The sequence below is a fragment of the Moschus berezovskii genome, chromosome 12 (genome assembly GCF_049115385.1).
Source record: "Moschus berezovskii isolate FMDL1 chromosome 12, NW_MosBer_1.0, whole genome shotgun sequence".
Classification (NCBI taxonomy): domain Eukaryota; kingdom Metazoa; phylum Chordata; class Mammalia; order Artiodactyla; family Moschidae; genus Moschus; species Moschus berezovskii.
Genome location: NC_142471.1, coordinates 90,997,053 through 91,019,854, shown reverse-complemented (window position 1 = coordinate 91,019,854; position 22,802 = coordinate 90,997,053).

Sequence of the window (22,802 nt, the reverse complement as noted above, 5' to 3'; positions counted from 1 at the left end):
GGTGAAGAGCTAGTGAGATATGGACATTTCCTGCGATGAAACAGTCTCATTGGAACTCTGGTCCTCTGCTCATGCTTTTCTCCTGCACAGATGATCCTACCAGTAGGAGATGGTATAATTTATCCACCAAACTGGGACAGCTGTTACAGTGAAAAGGGCTTGGGAAAACAGACGTGACCTGGGACTTGTCTGGGCAAACCAGGATGTGTGGTCACCCCATCCCATCAGGGAACTTTACAAAAATAGTAACTAACCTTTGTAAAGAACTTTATGGTTTACTAGCCATTTCTGTTGGAGAAGGAAATGGCAACCCACTCCAGTGTTCTTGCCAGGAGAATCCCAGGGATGGCAGAGCCTGGTGGGGTGCTGTCTGTGGGGTCGCACAGAGTTGGACACGGCTAAAGCGACTTAGCAGCAGCAGCAGCAGCAGCCATTTCCGTAATGTGAAACATCATATCAGAGTATGGCTTAACAGGTGAGAAATCTGAAGCCCTGGGATTTGAAATGCCTGTGGAAAAGCACGCATCCCGCAAAATGGGGGTTAGGACGTAGCTTTCTAACTCCAGATTGGCTTCTTCCTTCTACAGGATTTTGTTGGGTCCTTAAAATTGTTTTCCATGGCCTGTGCATAGAAGTCTACTTGATAAATATTTGTTGAGTGAATGAGTGAACGCAACAGCCAGGAAATAGCAAGTAACGCAACGGTGCTATATCTCGTGATTCTGTGAAGGACTCAGAGGTAGTTTGTAACGTACAAAATGGCTCTGTTCCCTTGGAACTTCTCTGAAATCGCCTAATAACTTAATTGCTCCTTAATAAGAAGGGATTCTGCCAATATCCCCTTCTTCTGCTCTGGGGTTGCTAGAAATGAGTGCTTTGTTCTTTCCGGCGTGGGAGGATTTGGTTGATCTCTGTAATCAGCAAAGTGGGAACGATGTCTTTTTTCATGTGTTCTCGGCCTCCCCTCACCCCCTCCAGCTATCCTTCCTTCTTTTGAATGTTGAGATGCTCTTTTATTTGTGATCCCTGCCTTCCACCCGGTGTCAGTGGGGGTTCCGCTACCTTTTATGAAGGCTTTGAAAGGCTTCCTCTTCCCCCCCAAAGTTTCCACCGAGGCTGTGTTTGCTGTAAACACTTATGAAGTTAGTTAAGTGGTATAATTCCCAGGGCACTTCTTTCTTACATTAGCCTTCATTTTTTTCTGGAGAAAAACGCTTTGCTTTTGCTCCTGAGAACCGGAGACAGCAGGGAGCGAGGCGAATGGTATGTCCTACTAAAATGTTTTGGCCACGGCATTCCGTGAATAGAGCTTTTAATGATTTTTTAAACAGTAATGTCTCCTAGACATGAACTCCCAAGGAAGGAAAGAGAGCGCCGATCTCTCCGTGCCCAGCCCTCTGGGCTTCCATGACAACCTGCCTGTTCATAGTTTCCAGCAGGTCAGCAGGTGTCTCAGGGGCTTTGATCTTCAGGAAGACCTTTCTCTGCCTTCTTGGACTAACCGAGCCACCCCTGCCAACTCCGACACACGGTGATAAAGTCCCGAGCGGAGGACCTGAGTGCACAGGTAGAGTCCATCTTAGAACTGGACCAGGAGCCTGTGTTTGGGTTCAGCCAGGCCCACGGCATTGACCTTCACCGTCCAGCCAGACGGTGAGGCTGCAGGATGTGTACAGGGTGTTCAGCATGTAGGAGGCTGAATGTGGCTGTCAGCGTTTGCCAGTTAAACAGACTCTGAAATAAAAATGGAAGCGAGGGGTCGCCCAGCCCTGGGCTTTCAAACAGTCTTGTCCCCACAAGGTGTGGGTGTCCCTCCCAGACCCCCAGCCTCCTGGCCGTTGGCTCTCCTGGCCTGTCTCCTTCAGAGGCCTGTCTGCCAGTGCTGGGGTCAAAAGGACATTTGAGGTCATGTTCCCCTGGGCTCAGCTCTGTGATGCATTCGTCGGGTTCTCCAGAGATACAGAACCAGCGGAGGCAGAGATAGATAGGTCGAATACAGATACAGATATGAGAAGTTGTTCAGGTGATTATGTTGCAGGAAGGAGGATCCTTTTCAGGGTCTGAAAGTGGGCTCTTGTCTAACACTCACGAAATGAATTGTCCAGGAGACACGTGGGCTGACAAAGCACGAGACTTTATTGGGAAGGGGCAGCGAGGCAGAGGGCAGCGGGTAACCCAGGAGAACTGCTCTGCCACGTGGCTTGCAGTCTCAGGTTTTATAGTGATGGTGTTAGTTTCCTGGTTGTCTCTGGCCAATCGCTCTGACTTGATCCTTCCTGCTGGGACACACACTGCTCAGCCAAGATGGATTCCAGCACGGAGGATTCCAGGAGGTTGGTAGGACATATGGGCTGCTGTCTCTTCTCTCCTTCTGACCTTTCCTGAATTCTTCCGGTTGGTGGTGGCTTGTCAATTCCATGTTCCTTACCAGGACCTCCTATCATAAAATAACTCATGCAAATGATCACTGTGGTGCCTGACCATGGTGGGCGGTTTCATCCAGTGTTTCCCCTAACAATTATGGAAGCTGAGAAGTCCCATGATTTGCTGTCTACAAGCTGAAGAACCAGAAAAGCTGGTGGTGTAATTCAATCTGAGTCCCAAGACCTGAGAACCAGGGAGCTGGTTGTGTGAGTTCTGGTCCAAATCTGAAGACTCAAGAACCAAAGGATCAATGCCTGAGGGCAGAAGAGGATGGATGTCCAGCTGCTGCAGAGAGAGAATGTGCCCTTCCTCTGCCTTTTTGGGGCTTCCCTGGTGGCTCAGAGGGTAAAGTGTCTGCCTGCGATGTGGGAGATTTGGGTTCAATCCCTGGGTTGGGAACATTGCCTGGAGAAGGAAATGGCAACCCACTCCAGTACTCTTGCCTAGAAAATCCCATGGATGGAGGAGCCTGGTAGGCAACAGTCCGTGGGATCACAAAGAGCCACACACAACTGAGCAGCTTCGCTTCTGGCTCTTTGTTTTATTTGGGCCCTAAACAAATTGGATGATGCCCATCTGCACTGGTGAGGGGTGCACTTATTTATTCAGTCTGCCAGTTCAAACATCAGTCTCTGCTGGGGATACCCTGACGGACTCATCCAGAAGTCATATTTTACCAGCTTTCTAGGCCCCCTTAGCCCAGCCAAGTGGGCATACAGAATAGGCCATCACAGGCGTACGCATGCTCTCGAACTCCCGCGGGATCAGACTGGGGCTGGATGGGTCCTGAAATTGTCCCACTGCCACCTGGGTCCCTGGGAGCAAGACTTTCATAAATCACTCATATGAATTCTTGTCCTGGAGGGACCTAACTTATGACTCCCATTTGTAAGAAAAAGTGCAGGTTTGCAGGAAGTGAGAATTTCAGCAGGAATCTCTCGGGAAGGGACACCCCTTTGTCTCTGTGCTAGAGTTTGCTCAGGGAACTCCAGAGTATGAACTTCTTCATCAGCACACATGCCGAACAGGTTATCAGCCTCCAACATGACAGTCCGTCTGCAGGCAGCACCTCGGGTGGTTTGGCACCTTGTACACTGGCACGCGCCTCCACAGCTGAGTCTATTTGCTCACTCACTCCACTGAGGGCCCAGGACTGTATGCACCCGGACCTGTGCTTGGTGTAGGGACTCAGGCAGGTGACAGCCCCTCCCAGGACTCCGGGGTGCACAGTGGGGAGACAGGCCAGCAGCCAGGGTGAAGGCCAGCAGGGGAATGAAGCATTGTCCATCTCCACCACATCTTTGCTCCCTGAAGGCAACACCACATCTTCTTCATCTTCATATCTGCCTGCCTGGCCCAGGACCCTCTATAGGAGGAACCAATAAAGGCTGCCCTCCCAGACCACCTGGGACTGGGTAGGCTGAGGGTGGTGGGAAGGCTTCCTGGGGATGCCCAGCCAGCCACGACTGGGTGAAGATGGGCGAGGAGCAGAGCTGTGCTTGGGGAGGTAGCAGGCTGTGAGATGAAGGCCCCATCCTAAGAAACTCGAGCAGTGGGCACTTCTGAACCCAGGGGCAGGAGAGGGGGCGGCACCCACCCCACCGTGCCCGAGGAGCCTCTGGGTCACAGACTAGAGCGGGGCCAAGTGGGGAGATAGAAACCGCTCAGCAGTTTGGGGGCAGGAGAGGATAAAGAACACTCCAGAGTCAGCTGAAAATGAAACCGCTGCATTTTTAGAATGCATTGCATCCCAGATGCGGAAGTGAGCAGAGTTAGGGTGAGTGTGTGCATCTCCCGAGGTGTGATTATGAGCTGCTTCGAAAAGCCATCTACTGTGTGTTGAGACCTTAAAGACACCCAGGGCAGTGAGGACCAGGAGAGCAGGGGTCTGGTCCCAGCCCTGCCACCAATCCTCCATTTGACCTTGGCTCTAACATTACAGGATCCAGTCTGAAGCCCTCCTTTCTCAAGGAGGAAGCAGACAGTGGGACCAGGTAATGGTGTGGGGCCACTCCAGTAGCCTGGCCAGTAGATGGCAGAGCCAGAGTTCACACTGTCCTCTTTGGCAGGAGGAGTCTGCAGCTGACCTGACAGTTTGGGGGGGCACGTCTGCCTAGACCATGCGGGACTGCCTTCCTCCTCCAAAGCCTGACCAACTGAAACAGCTTTCTGAAAAAAAGAGAATATCAGCAGAAAGCCCTGAGGGCTTCTGAGGAGGTAAAAAACTTACAGTGCCCAAGCTGTGGAAGAGAGTAATAGTAGTTAACTGCAATGATAGTAATGTAGTAGTTTGTGAGCTTAACAAGTCCCTCTGCCCGTTCTTCGAGCCAATTGAAACACAAACATGCGTCGAACCAATATATTAATGTAAGGTAATTTGCCTCCAATAAAATAAAAAAATATAAATAAAAAAATAAACACAAACATGCATGCGCAGGCATACCACTAAATACTCTTAGTACACTGTGTTACTTATGTGGGATATTTAGTATCAAAAAGGCTGTATCTCTCTTCTCCCCCAAAATCTTCCTTCTAAAAATATCCAGTGGTACCCATAATATCCTCCAGCCTTTCAAATAGGGTTGCTTCTACTTAGGGACACTGACCATTAAGGTCAATGAAAGGGCAGGGGAATTCATTAGCAAGTGTTCTTGAATCTAGGCTTAGCAGAGTGAATGTCCCAGTTTAAGGTGGCAAAATCAAGCTGAAGGCAGCAGTGAGGGGTGGCAGGGAGTGGCGAGAACCTGGCCTGGAGCAGGTGAAGGTAGTAGTCACCCAGCAGAGGGAAGGCTTCTTTACAGCCGGAATATGATCAACTTTGATTTAATTTTGTTATAGTCAGGGAGATACGAAAATGTCTTTGGTCAGGCTGTGTGTGTTACTCGCTCAGTCATGTCTAACTCTGCAACCCCATGGATTGTAGCCTCCCAGGCTTCTCTGTCCATGAAATTCTTCAGGCAAGAATACTGGAGTGGATTGCCATTCCCTTCTCTAGAGGGTCTTCCCTACCCAGGGATAGAACCCTGGTCTCCTGCATTGCAAGCAGATTCTTTACCATTTGAGCCACCAGGAAATCCAATATCTAAGTCTTAGTGAAACTGACAAAACTAACTTGATGAAAGTGAAAGAGGAGAGTGAAAAGTTTGGCTTGAAGCTCAACATTCAGAAAACAAAGATCATGGCATATGGTCCCATCACTTCATGGGAAATAGATGGAAAAACAGTGGAAACAGTGTCAGATTTTATTTTTTTGGGCTCCAAAATCACTGCAGATGCTGATTGCAGCCATGAAATTAAAAGACACTTACTCCTTGGAAGGAAAGTTATGACTAACCTTGATAGTATATTAAAAAGCAGAGACATTACTTTGCCAACCAAGATCCGTCTAGTCAAGGCTATGGTTTTTCCCGTGGTCATGTATGGATGTAAGAGTTGGACTGTGAAGAAAGCTGATTGCCAAAGAATCGATGCTTTTGAACTGTGGTGTTGGAGAAGACTCTTGAGAGTCCCTTATACTGCAAGGAGATCCAACCAGTCCATTCTAAAGGAGATCAATCCTGGGTGTTCATTGGACGGACTGATGCTAAAGCTGAAACTGCAATACTTTGGCCACCTCATGCGGCGAGTTGACTCACTGGAAAAGACTCTGATGCTGGGAAAGGTTGGGGGCGGGAGGAGAAGGGGACGATCGAGAATGAGATGGCTGGATGGCATCACCGATTCTGTGGACATGAGTTTGAGTGAACTCTGGGAGTTGGTGATGGACAGGGAGGCCTGGCGTGCTGTGATTCATGGGGTCGCGGAGAGTCGGACACTACTGAGTGACTGAACTGAACTGAACTGAACTGAACTGAACTCCTGGTTACACAGGTAGTTTAAAAATTACACAGTACCTCTATTCAAAAAGAGAAGAATTCTGATCTGTCTGTACAGTCCTGGGGACCTCATTGTAGCCTCTTTATGCAGACACAAAGGCCCTTGTGTGCCATTTCCACACCAGCCACACTGGAGAAAGTCCAGGGACACCAGATCATCGTGTTTTGTCTCTGCTTGTGCTGGGGAGCTCTGCTGATCCTTGGGCACATGCAGTGTAAACAAGATGTTCCTGTGTGGTGCTCCCACCCTGTCACTTGCCACAGCCACCCTCTTCATGTCCCCTGACATCTCTCACTCCTCTCTTTCTCCTCTGTCTTCCAGAGAGAGTTCTGTCTTTCCACACACATGTCCCAGACTTCTAAGACTGGATAGAAGACCCAGGCTAGAGTGGGGAGAGGGATTCAGTAGAAGGAAGAGACTTGAAAGCCACGTGGATTAAGGATCTGGGACACTCAGAAGCAGAATTTTGAGAGTGAGGTGTTTATGGTCTGAGAACCCCTGCAGAGATTGTATAAGAGCTGGAGAAAAAAGAAAAGAAGGAAAAAGAGTTTCAGGAGTGTTTCTCGATGGTATAATTTGGATCGCCTTTGATATTCTTCCAGAGGAGCTTGGAGTTATTTGTAATTGTTCATTGTTGCTTGACGGTCTCTAACGTGACGCCTTCTGAGACTGGACCACGTGGGGCCTCAGGATTCACTCGGGTTATGCATGGTCATCTTAGAAAAGTTAGAGCCACTTCCAGGGCTTCTGGGGTTATTTTGCTACCCAGCATGTGAGGAGCCATGGGCCGATTAAGAAATACTTGAATGAGATGAGTGGGATTGCATGAACAGCCAGCTCCCTTTTGCTTTGTCTCTGCCCTCTGAGGCTAGCCTAGTCCCTCCTGAGGCTGTGGAATGGACTCTTTCCATGTTATCTGCTTCACCATAAGTGTTGCCTTTGTGCATTGTGGAACTTGAATATAAACATATCTGCTCAAGAAATCCTCAAGTTGGGACTTGCCTGGCAGTCCAGTGGTTAAGACTTCACCTCCCAATGCAGGAGGTGGAGATTTAATCTCTGGTCGAGGAGCTAAGATTTTTGCAGCCATAAAAAGCCAAAGTATAAAACAGAAGCAATTTTGTAATTCAGTATAGACTTAAAAAAAAAAAAAAAAAGGTCCACGTTGAAACCAAAAATCTTCGAAATCCCCAAGTTCACATCATGTCTGGTTCATATTTGAGATATTTTCAAAACCCCTACCAAAGGAAGAAAAAAATTAAAGAAAGGAAAGGAAGAAGGCAAGATAAGGAGAAAAGAAGAAAGAAAACAGCGCCCCCTGCTCTGAGCCAGACGCCAGGGCTGACACTTCACACTGAGTGCTCTTGGTCCCCCAACAACCACATGCTCATGACCTACCCTCCCCAGTTTCGAGGAAACTCAGTCTCAGAGAGGTTGAACGACTTACCCAACCATAAGTCACATTCAGTTCAGTTCAGTTCAGTCGCTCAGTCGTGTCCGACTCCTTGCAACCCCATGAATCACAGCACGCCAGGCCTCCCTGTCCATCACCAACTCCCGGAGCTCACTCAAACTCATGTCCACAGAGTCGGTGATGCCATCCAGCCATCTCATTCTCCGTCGTCCCCTTCTCCTCCCGCCCCCAACCTTTCCCAGCATCAGAGTCTTTTCCAGTGAGTCAACTCGTCGCATGAGGTGGCCAAAGTATTGCAGTTTCAGCTTTAGCATCAGTCCCTCCAATTAACATCCAGGATTGATCCCCTTTAGAATGGACTGGTTGGATCTCCTTGCAGTCCAAGGGACTCTCAAGAGTCTTCTCCAACACCACAGTTCAAAAGCATCGATTCTTTGGCGATCAGCTTTCTTCACAGTCCAACTCTCACATCCATACATGACCACGGGAAAAACCATTGCCTTGACTAGACGGACCTTTGTTGGCAAAGTAATGTCTCTGCTTTTTAATATACTATCAAGGTTGGTCATAACTAAAGCCCAGTTCTACCTGCTTGGCAAATCTGATCTCTTTGCAGCAGGGCGCTGGCCTGGCCAAGCCTCCTGCCATACCGCCAGTCTGGGTTTTCCAAACCAGCCAGTCGTCCGCATGCAGAGTTCTGTGGATTGCGAGAGATGAGGGTCGGTCTCCTAGGAGCTTCTCCATATGGGAAACCTGCAGCCATACAAGTTGAGCGCCAGCTCCCTGAGGCCTGCCTGGAACTGACCTCCAGGAGCCTAAAAAAGGGCCTTGGAAGGATGTCCAGATCCCAGTGTATCCTTGTGCCATCTGGGGACAGTGTGTTCCAGTGGGAATTGCTGAGGACCAGGAGACTTGGGCTCAACTGTATGACCCAGGGAAGTCAGACTCAGCAAACCTCAGCTTTCCACTTTGTGAAATGGAAAAATAACATTTATCAAGCCCCTCCAAAGCTGTTAAAGAATAAAATATATACTAGATGTAAAAGTCCTTTAAAAAGAACACTGCAGAAAGCGTGCATAATGTTTGCCTCAGTTATGATCATGTCTCACACAGTAATAAGGTCTGTTTTGTGCGGTTTCACACTCTTTTTTAAAAAACGTGTATTAATTTATTTTAATTTTGGCTGTGCTGGATCTTGGTTGCTGTGCGTGGGCTTTCTCCAGTTGCCGGGAGTAGGAGCTACTCTTTGTTGAAGCGTGTGGGCTTTCTCACTGCTGTGGCTTCTCTCATTGCGGAGCACGGGCCCTAGGTGCATGGGCTGCGGTAGTTGCAGCTCAAGGGCTTTAGAGGGAGGGCTCAGGAGTTGTGACTCACTGGCTTCGTTGCTCCGCAGCATGTGGACTCTCCCTGGACAAGGGATTGAACCCAGTCCCCTGCATCGGCAGGCAGTTTCTTATCCCCTGAGCCACCGAGAAGTCCCGGTTTCACATTCTTGTGAAGCGGGCAGGGTAGGCATTTGTGTCCCCGTCGGCAGAGGTAGAAACAGGCTCTGGAAGTCCACGTTCCATGGCTGATAGGTGGTAGACGAGCCCTGGTTTTCGAGTCCTTGTCACCTGCTCCTCCCTCTGTGCTGCATCCAGCACCCGTCTGCCCTACCCAGGTCCCTCACCTGCTCCCCTCAAAACATCCTGAGGCGGCAGAGGCTTGCAAGGCTGATATTTGGTCTGCTTGTGGTCCAAAACGTCACTCACAGGGCTGCCAGCTGTGGCCAGGCACCACCAGGTTCAAATCAGGAAGGGAGTGTGTGCCTGGTCCATTATCACTCACGGGGAGGAAAAACCACTTAAAGAACTTGTACAGCTGGTGGCGGGGTGCAGAGTGTCACCTTCAGACAAGAGGGGCAAGTGACAAATGAGAGTACCCCTCCGCTGGGGCTCAGCAAATGAATTTACTACCTCCAGTCTCAAAGTGTTGGTCTTGTTCCCATGCAATAACATTTATTTCCATTTGATGGATGAGGCATAAATCAACTTCTCTGTATTTGCTGGGTGTACTATGCTATTTCTTTTTAAAAAAAAAAAAAGTTTGAAAGGTAATTCTTCCCAGAACTGGATTAATGATTGCACGTCTCCTGTTACCAGGGTTTGTAAGACCAGGATTGACAGCTGTTTTAGAGCTCCCCAGCTGGGAATGGTTTGTTTAACAAACACGGCAGGACACTTACATGTTCCCCTGGCTGCCTGTTCTCATTCCCACCTTGTAGGATGGCACTATGCCCACTCACAAGCCGTCAGCTCCCTGCCCTCGGGCAGAGGTGCCAGGGAACTGAGGCTGTAAGCTGGCATCAAGCAGCTCACAGAGGACGCTTGGCTTTCCCTTTGCCTGAGGTTCCCCCGTGCAACCCAAAGGCCCTGCATTCTCTCCGCATGCACTTCCCCAAGCTGGCCCCTGAGTACTACGACAAGATTCTACGACAAGCAGTAGCCACCAGTGAGTACTGAGTGCGTACGAGTCAGACATGGGTTAGACACTTGAGATTCTCTCATTTAAGCTTCACAGCATCTTTTGCAGGTTTTCAGGTAGATAATATTATTACTCCCCATTCTACAGATGGAGAAGAAGTGGAGGCTCACAGAACTCAAACAACCCACCCAGCATCTCTAAGTTGTTAAGTAGTAAAGCTCGGAGAGATCCAAGGGCAAGACCAGACAGTTCACAGATAGGAAAATTGACATGGCAGTAAATATATGAAAAATTAAAGATTGGAATAAATTAAAATGAAAGCAACACTGGTTTACCATATCTGATCTTTCAAATGAGTAAGCAAATAAATATTTCTTATAATAATACTCAGTGATGATATAGTGAATTAGCGCATGCATGCTAAGTTGCTTCAGTTGTGTCTGATTCATTGCATTAGAGGTGGCCACAAATTTTTTGACATTCCTCCCATTGAGAAATGATGTCTCAGACCCCTCTCCTTGAACCTGGATGGGCTCTATGACAGTTTTGACAGCAGACTATGACAGAAGTGATGCTGTGCCTCAGGACACTGGTGCTTCCACTTCCAGTCTCTGAGAACCCTGGCTCACCTGTGGTGCCCTGAGCCGCCCTATAAGAGGTCTGACTGCTCTGCTGGAGAGACTAGGGGAGGAGGCCCTGAGGCCACGTGAAGACAGTGAAGGCTCTGACAAAGCCCAACCTTCCAGCCACCCCTGCCAGGGTGCACAACCATGTTGGGAAGCCTTCTTGGACCCTCCAGACAAGACCAAATGCCAGCTTAACACCGCCAAGAAACCCCAGACCAAAAAACTAGACTTATTTTCCCCATTTTAAGAATATTTTATCTTTTGAGATTACATATTTTTTATTGCTGTTCTAATACAATGGCTTAGACATAAAAATTTCCAAGAGCCTCTCAGAAATGGTGATCCAGTGGGGACCATGAGGAGCAGAAGAACCAACTGGCTGAGCCCTGCCTGGATTCTTGACCCACACAATTGTCAGAGAATAAAATGACTGCAACTTTAAGTTGCTTAATTTTAGAATAGGTTGTTCTAGAGTGGTATATAACAGGAAAACCTGTTCAACAGGAAGTGAACTGGAGTGTTGAAAGCACTCTCAAACCCTTTGGGAGCAGGAAATGCTAGGGAAAACTTTCCAGAAAGCAATTTGGCAATATGTACCTAATTAAGACAGAGAAGGCAATGGCAAGCCACTCCAGTACTCTTGCCTAGAAAATCCCATGGACGGAGGAAGATATGTGTATGTATAAATGTTATATATATATTTAAAGAGCGAGAGGGGGGCTGTGCTGGGTCTTGGTTGTGGCATGCGGAATCTCTGATTTTTCCTGTAGCAAGCAGGATCTTTAGTTGTGGTGTGCTGGAGTCTTAGCCACTGGGCCAGCAGGGAAGTCCCCTAATTAGGATCTTTGTTTCCCTTGATTCCATTAGATTCCACCATTCCAATAGGTAATGGGATCTACTCCAAGCAAATAAGTAAAAATGTGGACAATGCTTTATAAATATTTCATTTCAGCTCTATTTATATTAACATAAAATCTAACAGTCAAAATATCAAACATGAAGAAGATTTAAGTCATTGCATAATCAAACACTATCACATTCCATAATGTTTTAAAAAGTTAAAAGAGTTTTTAATGATGGTGGAAAGGACTCTAAGCTGTTTTTAATAGTGCCTCAGTTCAGTTCAGTTCAGTTCAGTCGCTCAGTCGTGTCCGACTCTCCGCGACCCCATGAATCACAGCATGCCAGGCCTCCCTGTCCATCACCAACTCCCGGAGTACACTCAAACTCATGTCCACAGAGTCGGTGATGCCATCCAGCCATCTCATTCTCGATCGTCCCCTTCTCCTCCCGCCCCCAACCTTTCCCAGCATCAGAGTCTTTTCCAGTGAGTCAACTCGTCGCATGAGGTGGCCAAAGTATTGCAGTTTCAGCTTTAGCATCAGTCCCTCCAATGAACATCCAGGATTGATCTCCTTTAGAATGGACTGGTTGGATCTCCTTGCAGTATAAGGGACTCTCAAGAGTCTTCTCCAACACCACAGTTCAAAAGCATCGATTCTTCGGCGATCAGCCTTCTTCACAGTCCAACTCTCACATCCATACATGCTTAGCAGTGTTAAAAATACATACATACATGAATGCTGTAAAAAAAATATGCCAAAAAGAATAATCATAGTTGCCTCTAGGTTAGCAGGATTATGGGTGATTCCTCTCAAACTCTTCCAATGTTTCTCTACTTCCCAAGTTGTTTATGGTGAGACTGCTTTCCCAGTTTCTTATGAGAAGAAATAAAAACAAACAAAAACAGAAAAGGAGGAGAAGAGCCTTTGAAATCAATACCAAAAGACTCCTGAATGCAGGTGGGCACTGGGGTGGAGAAAGCCCTTCACCCAAATACAAGCTGTAAGATATGCAGGTTGACATTTGAGGAAAGACATTTGTCTTTCCAAGGATACTACGAATTTACACTTAATCTGTAAAGGTTTGAGCAAAGAGATCCAATGAAGTCCTACAGGATTGTGAGAGCTGCTAGGCCCACACGTCCCCTTCCTCAGGAAACCCTAACCCACAGGCCCACCCCAGGTGGGACATGATCCACTCCCCTATCCCAACCTAACTCTGAATTTCCAAAGTACTTGATCTGTCTTATTCATTTAACCCTGTTTAGTGAGCGTTGTCTCCTGCCAAACCCTGTACTCAGCACTGAGATCCAAATGATGGAGCCAGTTCTTGCGTTCAGGGCTTTTAATACAAGCTAGTTTCAAAGCCCCTGGCACCTTTTCGTTGCACCAGATGCTGATCCATGACTTATCTCCTCCGTTAGCCCACAAGGTATCTGAGAGTAGCATCCAAGTTACCAAGACTGGGGCTGGGCACGTAGCAGGCACCTGTCAGGCATCTGTGGAAGGAACGGTGCCTCGAAGGCCCTGCCCACTTCTCTGCATTGTCGTCAAATGTGCTAAAGTACGCACAGCGTGTGGCGTAAATGGCAAACTAGCATACGAGCAGGAAGAGCAGAGTGATTAATTACACAGAAGGCAAACACTGAGCATTTTCACATGAGGGGAAAGTATGCCCTGATATGCATTTGCCTGGGAAGCAATTCTGCCTTCTAAATAAGACTTTCTTGTTCCAAAATGTGGGAGCAGAGAAAATAGATCATCAGTCTCCAAGATGTCAGCTCCCAGGCGGAAGCTGATGGGAGCAAACGTCTGAGCCTTGATTGCTCCTGCTATTGTTCTGTTGTGGCAACCTTTAATAACAGCCTTGATGAAAAGGGTAAGTGTCATAAGCAAAAGGCAAGGACTGATGAAATTCCACCAGCACTATTGCATGCCAGAGATAATACTTATTTTTCCTTTGTATCTGTGAATGTTTCCAAAGGCGTAACTCCTTCTTATAGTCTGAAATCTTTTGATTATAAGGAGAGCACTGAATCATGAAGATTGACAGAAGGGCAGACAAGGGATCACCTGCCCTCCAACTGTCATGTGCCTAAATGCCACCTCCAGTGTGTGCTCACAGCGTGCACATGGACCCCGCCCAGAGCATCTTAGCAGGTCTTGGGGGACAGGGATGGGCACGAAATCCCCAAGCAGGTGGTCCCAGGTCCTCAGGTTGAGAAGCTGTGCTATGGGTGTGTGCTGATTCAGGGGATCTCCAAAAGTAAGCTGGTTAGAATGATGGAACAGAGTAGGGAGAAGTCAGCTGAGTTTTTCTTACAAGACTTTATATATCCACTTGTTTATCCATTTCTTCATTTATTTTATACAAACATTTGTGCATACGTGCTAAGTCACTTTGGTCATGTCCAACTCTTTGAGACCCTATGAACTGTAGGCTCCTCTGTCCATGGGATTCTCCAGGCAAGAATACTAGAGGGGGTTGCCATGCCCTTCTCCGGGGATCTTCCCAACCCAGGGATCGGATCCATATCTCCTGTGTCTCCTGCACTGCAGGTGTATTCTGTTACCATTAGCACCACCTAGGAAGCCCATACAAACATTTACTTAATACCAACTGTGTGTCAAGGAAAGGACTGAAACAACCCAGTGGAGATCATTGGCGACCTAAGGAACCTTTTTTTTTTTTTAAATTGAAGTGTAGTTCACTTACAATGTTGTTTTAGTTTCAGGTGTATAGCAAAGTGATTCGGTTATACATACATATTTATCTATTTTTCAGATTATTTTTCCTTATGCATGGGTGCTAAGTCGCTTCAGTCACATGTGACACTTTGCGACCCACCAGGCTCCTCTGTCCATGGGATTTCCCAGGCAAGAATACTGGAGCAGGTTGCCATGCCCTCCTCCAGGGGATCTTCCCGACCCAGGGATCAAACCTGTGTCTCCTATGTCTCCTGCATTGCAGGCAGATTCTTTACCGCTGAGCCACCCGGGAAGTTTATTTTCCCCTTACAGTAATTACAAAATATTGAGTATAGTTCCCTGTGCTATTCTGTAGGTCCTTATTGGTTACCGTTTATAGGGAGCATGTGCCAGTTTGCCTTGGGCTTAATCCGTGGAGGTGGGGAAATGGGCCCCGTGAGTGCTCGTGACTTTTGTATGAGGCTGATTTGGAAGAGGAGAAAATGTGTGAGAGAGAGAGACAGAAGGGGAGGGAAGGAACGGGAAGGATGGAAAGAGGAGATAATAGACAGAGGAGGGATCCAGGACTTTTAAACGATCAGTTGATGGGTGGAAGACTCGAGCGAGACTCAAGGAAGGGGCCAATAGGAGGAGAGAGGCTGACGACCCGGGAGGAGGCAGAAACAGTCCTCGGAGTGAGTCCCTCAGAAGCAGGGATGGGATAGGATCCAGGGCCCGAGATGAAGAGCCGACTCTGCATCTGAGCTTCGTGGTTAAACAGTGGTCATGTGCTGGTTCTGCCGCACACTGTGTGCGTGGCCTTGGGCAAGGGTCTCCCCCTCTGCGTCCCGCAGGCTCTTTGCCTGTGATGTGGGGGTGGCTCTGGTGCCTTCATCGTCAGGTTATCATGAGGGCTCAGTAAAGTAACACATGGAGAGGCTTCTTGGTGAGCAGCCCATAAGCATTATCTGTTGTTAGTATTATTATTGAAACAGTGAAAATGAGGAGAGGATGGACGAGGTCAGGCTGGTTTGAGGGCTTCTCTTTTCTCTGTCCAACCGGTGGGCAAGTTCCCCTGTGGAGAGGAGGGGCCACCCTGGAAGAGTCGTGCAGACATTTGAGTAGGGGGCTAAGATGCAAAGTGATCTTAACCGAGCATTGCAGGGGGAGCTGCCCCCCAAAAGGTCAGCGTCAAAGCCCAGCTGAGTTTGGTGCCACCAGGTCCAGGCTCCAGCTTGCTCAGGGTGTGACAGCGCCAATAAGCAGCCCAACCGGGAGCTGGTGCAGAGCTGGGTCCATCCAAGGTGGGGCCTGTGCGGTGGGCACCACAGACACCCATCCCTTCCTTCCACCCTCTTGGGCTTCGTCCTGTCCTGCACCTGCAGGGATACATGTCCTCTCCAGGCAGCAAGCCTGGGTCACTTGGGGTGAGGCGTGCAGATGATGCAGGTTGAATCATGAATCAAAGACTTCTGTGCTCATAACACTGGCCTAAGTTAGGAGCATTACCCAAGGGCGTGGGAAGATGTCCACAAAGTAAGGAAGCAATTGCGTCATGAGACCAAGATGAAGCTCTTACTGTACCATAGGAGGCAAGTTTGACAGCAGTAGCATTTCTTTAAATGAACCCTTTTAAATTTCTTTTCATGTGTGCATTAGATGCCCTTATGTCAATGACACCCAGGAAATGCTTGGGATAACTAGCCCTCAGACTCTCTAGGACAATGGCACAGGGCGGCATGGCACAGACTGGCAGCCACAGAGTCACATAACAAGCCTCGCTTTGTGCATACAACTGCCACGGGTTGGGATGAAAGCGTTGTCTCCTGGAACATCTAAACTGTAACATCTGCTTGACAAAAAATGTCTGATTAGACGATTCTTATGGAACAAAGTCTAACATATCAAGCATACCCTTTTCAAAAGAAACTTTTTACTGCTCACCACTTAACATTAGACTAATAACATTCAGTGTGGTTCATCTATGTTTTCAAAATACACAGAGATGTTTAATTAAGCAGTGAATATCTTTTTTTCTTTCAAAAACAGCTTAAAATAAGGTTCATCAAAACGTGATTTTAATTTGATCACCTGCCTTTTGAAGTCAAGTCTCTCCAACTCCAGCAAAGTGTGGGGTTGAGGCAATTATCTGAATTATTCAGGAAGCAGAATTTTAGCCTAAATCATCACATTCCTAGAGAACAAAGAATATCTGTCAGTTCAGCCGAAAAGCAGAAAAATTGAACACTTTGCTCTTTTTCTACATGAAATAGCATATACACTGCCTTATTTTCTCTGAGCTAATTGGCTAATGAATTCTATTTGACCCTGTACAAAGAGGAAGAAAAATCTTAAGAAGACGAAGCGAAGAAGTTAAAGATCCCTCCTCTTTGCAAAAGTAGGCAGAGATCTATATTTACCGAATGTTATTCTGCTTCAAGTTTCTGGTGCCAAATTGGAACTTTTGGAAGAATGGTGTTCAAGCCTTTTCTTAGTTCTCCAGCAATGTTTCAGCTCATCTGTGTTCTTCGTTCATATCTTCTCACCTGAAAACTATTCCATAAATATAGAATGAATTGTAGAGAATTATTTTATATTCAATTTTCTGTTCTTTACAAGTGATTCAAGAATACTTTAGAAACTTTAGTGACTCATGGAGCTAACACTAAAATTTATAAATTCTGCCGCTTCCCCAGTGACAACATAATTTAGGATGAAAATTGACTTTGTGTGAAAAGGCTTAGACCCTAGGAATGGTGATTTAGCTAGAAGCTCTGGCTATCCTAGTCTCTTCATTAAAATAAAAAGTTTCCTCCCGAGGTGAGTTTGACTTTGAATAAAACAAACCTGTGCTGGAGGAAAGGAAGTGTGGGGGTGGATTGTTTATTTCATCTCAGATAAAACAACAGATCGCCAATTAATTAGGATCTGAAAGAACAGAAGTACTCTAGGCATTTCTAATTTTGTAATCCTCAAAGTGTAAGTCCCTTCAGACTCACAAAGCTTATATGGCAACACAGTAGGCTCAGGAAAACGTCGGGGTGGAGTCTGGGTCTCTGTCTCGGAGTTTGTCTGAAGGAAGGAACAGGAGGGCGAGATTACTGGCACACTGGAGCCGCCCCGGCGTGGTCACCGCCTCCCACAGATGACGAGCCATCAGCTGATTCATCTTGATTTCGATGCTGCTGACACTTGCTCCGAGCGCCTGTCCTGTTTCCATGGTAACCAAGGGAAAGCATCCTTGTCCACATACTTTCGGAACCTCATTAAATCAGGCAGCAGGACAGCAGCTGTGTTCTCCACGCGTTGCTCTGACAGCCATGCACTAATTTTATGATGCTCAGGTGATTTTGGGCGCTTTCTAGGCCAGACTGTTGAGAATGTGTAGATAGTGAGACAGATGGCAGAATAAATATTGCCAAAGTGTTTAATGCACACAGATTTTCTGAAAGGTGCGAACCAACAATGACTGAGGTAATTTGAAGCCAAACAATGAATACGAAGAGGATGGGACGCTCTTGGAAAAGGTTAACTTGGGGTGCTCTTCCGATGATGGTGGTCTCTTGGGAAAACAGCACTTCACAAGAGTCACTAATGTGGTTCTAAGACAGCTGGTGCCCCAGAATGTGAAGTTCTGAAGTACAGAACTTTCCTTTCCCTCCCTAGCATCTTCTTATTTCCTGGATTCAGAGACATCTGAAGAAAAGTCTTTGTACACAGAGACACACACACACAGATATAGATGTCTGATTAAATCAAGAATTCAGCCCAAAGCCCCATTTATACCAAAATGACATGCAGATTTGACAAATCCCGAGTTAAGAGCCAGATCCATCCCACTGCTTCTTCCCCCCAAGGGTGCTTGAAGATACACGTTCAATAGAAAGGAGGCCAGAACAGATATGTCTTGCCAATTTCCAGCGGTAATCCAAAAATTTCTTCAAGCTGAGGATGGCAGAGCAAGTGTTGGATTAATCAGCTTTAATGAAGATGACCAACAGCCAAGAAGAGAGTCCCAGGGCTTCTGTCCCTCTCACGCAGAGGAAAGGAGCGCTTCTTCCCCAGATCTGGAGCCAGACTCCCGGGACCCCAGCCCTGCCTGGCTCCTGCCAGAGGCATGGCCTTGGGCAAGTTGTTTAACCTCTCACTGCTTCACCTTTAAGCCAGAGACGTTCATGGTCCCCACCCCCGCCCCCACGGGGTATTTTTTTGCAAACAGAATGAATTCACCTCTGACTTAGATGCTTAGAACTGTGCCTGGTGCTACTCAGGGTGTAGGCAGTTAAAGTTTTCTTCCTCTTATTACCACACTGTAGAAGTATTGTCTATTTCATATGCTAATTCCATATTTCCCACAGAACAGTTACAAAAAATGGTCTGGTTTTGGAGGAAGTCGGACAGATACCTGAAAATCTCTGATCTAATGCACACTCATGAGCTGTGCCATATCAGGTAGTGACTTAATGCCCCTGAGCCTTGGTCTGCTCACCTGAAATAGCAGAACCCACCACCTGGGGTTCTGAGGATGAAATGAGGGAGCACTCACCTGGTGTGTGTCCCCAAGGAAGAGCTCAGTCTGTGAAAGTTACTATGATCACACTGTTCTTAGGATTAGGTTGTCGTTTGTCAAAACTGTGTTAAAATCTTGGGAAAACTAGATATTGTCTTAATCTGACACAGAAAGTAAAAATAATACAGAGGGTTTCCCTGCTGGCTCAGTGGTAAAGAATCCGCCTGCCAGTGCAGGAGACATTCCCCTGAGCCGGGACGATCTCATATGCAACCCAGCCCCTGCACCACAACTACTGGGCCTGTGCTCTAGAGCCCAGGATCCGCAATTACTGAGCCCACGTGCCATGATGCTGAAGCCCACGTGCTCTAAAGCCCTGCACTGCGGCAAGAAAAGCCACCACGATGAGAAGCCCTCCCACTGCAGCTGGAGAGTAGTCTCCATTTGCCGAAACTAGATAAAAGCCTACACAGCAACGAAGATCCCGCACAGCCAAAAGTGAATAAAAATAAATAAAATTTAAAAAATAATACAGAGTGAGGTATTGCTTGAAGAGATTCTGGATCGCAGGTGTGGATTTTAAAAACAGGAAAGAAATTGCTCCTTGAAAAACTATCTCTTGATCTTTGTGTAAACTCAGGCCTTATAAGAGAGTCTGTATCTTTAGCCTTCAAAAATCACATAGTGAAACGTTCTGTGTTAGAAGAGGTCAAGAATTATGTAAACCTTCATGGAATTAGTCAGGATCAGAATCCCATTAATAAACATATCAAGAGTTGGAGCTGTTACTAGATACTCCCATTCTTTCTGCAAAGAAAAAAGTCCATTATTGGGTGATTGTCCAGTATACAAACTTTCACTGTTACTCTGAGACTGGGTAATACTTGTGGATAATCAATTGAAATTCCATAATGAAGAATGTGTGCTTTGTCACTCAGTCATGTCTGACTCTGTGACCTCATGGACTATAGCCCACCAGGCTTCTCTGTCCCTGGGGATTCTCCAGGCAAGAATACTGGAGTGGGTTGCCATGCCCTCCTCCAGGGGATCGTCCCAACCCTGGATCAAACCAGGTCTTCCCCATTGCAGGCAGATTCTTTACTGACTAAGCTACCAGGGAAGCCCATAATGTAGATTTAAAAGTGAAAGTGAAGTGGCTCAGTCATGTCCAACTCTTTGCGACCCCATGGACTGTAGCCTATGAGACTCCTCCATTCATGGAATTTTCCAGGCAAGAGAACCGGAGTGGGTTGCCATTTCCTTCTCCAGGGGATCTTCCAGACCCGTGTCTCCCGCATTGCAAGCAGACACTTTTGTCACCTGAGCCACCAGGGAAGCTATCATGTAGATTAGAAAGTGTCTACTTCAAGGGCGCAAGAAGGGAGAAGCTGGGTTTGAAGGCAGAGAGTCTGCAGTGGCCTCAGTGACCCCATGGAGCTCCTGGTGCCCTAGTAGTTGTTCCTGCTAGAGCCGTAGAGTCCTTTTGCTCCTTCTTGACTCTGCTGAGCAGGGTTGACTTGGGGTGTGGGGTCTAAGAAGAATGACACCACTTATTTTAGAATATGAACAAACAAGTGCCCATGTATGTCCTTCATAAAGCCCTGTGCTAATTGCCAGAAGGACTCAGAGGTCCATCAGACATTGTCCTTCGCCTTGGGGAGGCTGTGGTCAAATCGGAAAGAGAGTCTCCTACAGTCAGTACAAAAATGGGATGGAAGGAGAGTGAGGACTGGGGTGGAACACGTGCTCAGCAACCCACTTGCTAAGTCAGAGCGTGGCGTTGCCATACGGGAGAGGCTACTCACACTTCAACCCACATCAGGGACATGGCCAGCCCTCAGAAGCCCTCTCACAGGCAGGAGGTGAGAAAGAGCACCCTGGCGCAAGCACCTTCTCTGACATTCCTGCCTCTGCCAACACATCTGACCTTCCCTCTCCCTTCAGGTAAACATTGGAGGCTTCTATTATTTTGGTATTACTGTGCATTTGTCCCACTAGCCACTTCAGTCATGTCCAACTGTGTGTGACTCTATGGACTATAGGCTGCCAGGCTCCTCTGTCCAGGGGACTTTTCAGGCAAGAATACTAGAGTGGGGTTGCGATGCCCTCCTCTAAGGGATCTTCTCAACCCAGGAATCAAACCTGTATCTCCTGCATTTGCAGGCCCTTTCTTTTCCACTAATATCATCTGGGAAGCCCCTTTGGTGTTACCATTCTCCCCCAAATATGGAAGCGATACATGCTTATAGAAACAGAAAGAAGAAAAGAAAAACAAATGAACAAAACAACCACCATTTAAAATGACTATTTGAATCTTGGTGAACTTATTCCCAATCATTTTCTGTTTTTAATTTCTTTTAGTGTATATGTGAACACATAGTTTATTTTTAATCCTGATTTTTCATTTAACATGAAAATGAATGCCTTTGTGAAAACTCTGTACACAGCAGTTTGTGAGTGCATATGTTCTGTTCCACTATAATTTACCTACACATTCCACTATTGTTTAGGTTGTTTCCTAATCTTTTCTGTTATATATAATTTATAAGAAACATCTTCATGCCTAAAATGGTATTTCTAAAGCTGATATCTCTTCAAAGATATCCTGTAAGATGTTTTAATAGATAAACTTTAAAAAAAGTGTCCTGTGCTCAAATTAGTTTGTTAAAGCCTGGGTTGAAGAAATAAGCATCTTCTGTGCAGGGATTTTCAGAGCCTTTGTCCATGGTGTATTGTGGATCTCCAACAGACGGGTACATGTCCCATGAAATTAAAAGACGCTTATCAATGTATGGCAAAACCAATACAATATTGTAAAGTAAATAAATGATGAAAAAAAAAGATACTTGCTCCTTGGAAGAAAAGCTATGACTAACCTAGACAGCATATTAAAAAGTAGAGACATTACTTTGCCAACAAAGGTCCATCTAGTCAAAGCTATGGTTTTTCCAGTAGTCATGTATGGGTGTGAGAGTTGAAGTATAAAGAAATCTGAGCGCCGAAGAACTGATGCTTTTGAACTGTGGTGTTGGAGAAGACTCTTGAAAGTCCGTTGGACTGTAGGAAGATCAAACAGGTCAATCCTAAAGGAAATAAGTCTTAAATATTCATTGGATGGACTGATGCTGAAGCTGAAGCTCCAATACTTTGGCCACCTGATGTGAAGAACTGACTCATTGGAAAAGACCCTGATGCTGGGAAAGATTGAAGGCAGGAAGAGAAGGGGATGACAGAGGATGAGATGGTTGGATGGCATCATGGACTCGATGGACATGAGTTTGAGCAAGCCCTGAAGCTGGTGATGGACAGAGAAGCCTGGCGTGCTGCAGTCCATGGGGTCGAAAAGAGCTGGACACAAGTGAGCAACTGAACTGAACTGAACACTTAACAGACTTCATGGACCATGGAATCCTTCCTTTTCAAGACTTTACTAGCATGACTGGTATTTTTCAATAGAATTAAAATATAGTTCATGTATTTTTTTTTTTGCAAAAACACATTTGAAATATCTTTCAGACACTTTTAAAATGACTAATGTGTCCCTGATATCAAAATCAGACAGGGTAGATCAAGATAGAAAAACTATGGTCATTTGCTTTTAAATGCAAATGCAACAATCCAAAAGAAAATTTTTAGCAAATCAATTACAACAGGGTGTAAAATAGACTAAGGATGCAAAGACCCTTCAGCATTAAAAAATGTAGTAATGTAAATTATTACATTCAAAGATTAAGAAAAAAAAATCTAGTGATCATCTTAGGCAACATCAAGACAGCCTACAAAATTTCAGATTTACTCTAGATTTAAATGAAAAGGAAACAACTCTTAGAAAATAGCTATAAAATAAAACTTTTTAAATGAAATAGAATACATAATAGAATATAAAATTAATATCTAAATAAGGTTGGTGATGGACAGGGAGGCCTGGCGTGCTATGGTTCATGGGGTCGCTAAGAGTC